Here is a 3,190-nt window from a genome sequence, read left to right as displayed (position 1 = left end):
TTATAAAAAAAAAAACCCATGAAATTTGCTTTAAAAATATGGTCTTTGTTTTTCAAGGTAATAGTAGATTTTAGAATGAAAATTAAAGGAGTAATAAAGAACTTTAAAAAATGGTAATAGTAAAATATATCTAGGAATTTCTCTGGAGTTGTTGAGGGCAATGTGGGTTCAGTTCAGTTTCAGATAGTTCCTTGTTCCAGCTCATACTTCTCAAGGTCTATAGGTCCCTTCCAGTGTGGCCAATGCTAACTACAGGGTTTTAATCTGTTGCACTGTCACTTCCAAGGAAGTTCCCTCTTCTTTGTTTATTTTGGCTTCCTCTATTTGCAAGTCTTTTCAGTATCTAACTTCCGCCCTGACACAAGGGGTTGAAGGTGGTCGCTTATTTAGGCTCAGTTGTTCAATTGTGCTGTGGGGAGGGAGGAACACTGCAAGCAAATATCACTGGTGTGTGTGGGGAGTTTTCACAGTGTCTGGGCCACATTGGGTTTGCCCTGCTCATGGCGTGTGTGCTTTCCCCATCTACACTGCTCAGGCTCCAAGTTGCTCTGCAGGGGAACTGTCTAAGGTGGGCCCTGGGTTGCGTGCACTTTCCAGGTCTAAGCCACTCAGGTTCAGGTTCTCGGGTACTCCACAAAGGCACAGACTCAGTTGGGCCTGCGTTTTGTGCCCTTTCCAGGTCCGAGCAGCTCAGGCGACCAGGTGCTTGGTGAGCGCCCACTCCAGGTAGGCGGTGAGTCTTATCACCTACCCCATCCCAGCCTCCTGGTTTCCTGGGTGCAGAGCAGGAGCACCGCCTCAGGTGTTCCGTGTGTCTCCTCTGGGGAGATGATCTCTGGCAGCAACCCTCCTGATGGATGTCAACTGTCCAGGATCCCAGGAAGACTTTGTTAGCAACTGGGAACCTGCTTGCAGTTTGGTAGAGGATGCCATCTCTGGGGCCGAGTTTGCCCCTTGCCTTCTGGCTCTGGCTGTTGCCTGCCTGCCTCCCTGCCTCCGGTGGGGAATGGGCCGGTCTGCAGCCAGATAGCTCTCCTCTGGTGTTCGCTCAGTCCTTTGTTCTGTGAGTGGGTCTGGCAGTGCCTTAGGTTAGAGCTTTTCACAGGAAAGTTCTCTCTCTCTCTCTTTCTTCTTCTTCTTCTTCTTTTTTTTATCCCGTCTCTCTGGCTATCCCACAGTTTGGGTTGCTAATGAGAGGGTAACAGGCAGGAAGGCCAGGGGTCTCCAAATGGAGGAAATAGGCTGCAAGTGCCAGACATTTTTATTTCTCTTAAGCGGCAGGAGGAAACAAACTGGTGATATTTTTTTTCCTTCTCTATACAAATTTAAAAGGAAGTTTCTCTTAAAATGCTGTGTTGCCATGACACCTGGTTTCACCTGAAGCTAACTATTCTCAAACTTTGAGTTAACCTATACATCTTTTCTTATGGAAATGTTTGTCTTAAGCTATGTTAATGTACCCCAGACTCTGTCTTCAAGTTCCGCCAAATGGCTCAGAACCTACTTGACAAACCTGTATTTTATACTCAGGCATTGTTCTCCTAATCTATGTAAATGAAACTATTTGTGTGGTAATCTGCCCTTCTACAAGATTCAAGTCAATCGTTTTATGGCCTGGGATGAATTATCTGGTGCCAAGATTTTCACAAAATGCAATTTAGGAATAAGGGGCCTGGTGCCATTCTGAGTTTTAAGACATTCCTTTCTTTTCATTAACAGACTGCTAGTGACTATATAACATACAGTTGAAGACTAGCAGGGGGGTACTCTTTCTGCCCCCCTTTGATGCCTATGTCAGAAGCTTTCTCTATCTCCTTTATACTTTAATAAAACTTTATTACACAAAAGCTCTGAGTGATCCAGCCTCGTCTCTGGCCCCAGATTGAATTCATCTCCTCCGGAGGCCAAGAATCCTGGCATTTTATCGTTCAGCAACAACCTTTCACTATCTCACAGGTTAGCTCCCTCATATTGTCCTCAGGGCATTCAGGCCTGGTCCTTACCCTAAGCAATGCAGCCTGTGCCTGACTGTTGAGTTCCTGCTTGCTGGTGGCAGACGCGAGCATCTGGGCTACTTCTCCACTGGAAGTTGCAGTTAGGCGCGTAATCTGTGGGTTTTCTTTTTATTTTTTTCCTCCTCGTTATGTTGCCTTCTGAGATTCCAAAACTCCCCACAGACCCACCAGTGAGAGGGTTTCCTGGTGTTTGGAAACTTCTCCTCTTTTACGGCTCCCTCCTAGAGATAGGTCTCCATCCCTAACTCTTTTGTCTCTCTTTTTATCTTTTATATTTTGTCCTACCTCTTTTTGAAGATGGTGGGCTGTCTTTCTGGGTGCCTGGTGTCCTCTGCCAGTGTTCAGAAGCTGTTTTGTGGTATTTGCTCAGCGTTCAAATGATCTTTTGATGAACTTGTGGGGGAGAAAGTGGTCTCCCCTACTATTTCTCCACCATCTTAGGACTGCCCCTTGGAGAAGACTCTTGAGGGTTCCTTGGACTACAAGGAGATCCAAGCAGTCCATCATAAAGGAAATCAGTCCTGGATAATCATTGGAAGGATTGATGCTGAAGCTGAAACTCCAATACTTTGGCCACCTGATGTGAAGAACTGACTCACTGGAAAGACCCTGATGCTGGGAAAGATTGATGGCAGGAGGAGAAGGGGACAACAGAGGATGAGATGGCTGGATGGCATCACTGACTCAATGGACATGAGTTTGAGTAAACTTTGGGAGTTGTTGATGGACAGGGAGGCCTGGTGTGCTGCATTCCATGGGGTCACAAAGAGTCGGACATGACTGAGCAACTGATCTGAACTGATGAGGTAAATTGGACATGGTTAAGCAAGAGATGGCCAGAATGAATATTGACATCTTAGATGAGAATGGGCTAGTTTAATTTAGATGACCTTTGTATCTACTACTCTGGGCAAGAATCCCCTAGAAAAAATGGAGTAGCCCCCATAGTTAACAAAGAGTCTGAAATGTAGTACTTGGATGTAACCTCAAAAACAACAGAATGATCTTGATTCATTTCCAAGGCTATTCAGTCAATCCTAAAGGAAATCAACCCTGAGTATTCAATGGAAGGACTGATGCTGAAGCTGAAGGTCCAATATTTTGGCCACCTTATGTGAAGAGCTGACTCATTGGGAAAGACACTGATGTTGGGAAAGATTGAAGGAGAAGGAGGG

The sequence above is a fragment of the Cervus elaphus genome, chromosome 16 (assembly GCF_910594005.1).
Source record: "Cervus elaphus chromosome 16, mCerEla1.1, whole genome shotgun sequence".
Classification (NCBI taxonomy): domain Eukaryota; kingdom Metazoa; phylum Chordata; class Mammalia; order Artiodactyla; family Cervidae; genus Cervus; species Cervus elaphus.
This window is presented reverse-complemented; position numbering follows the sequence as displayed.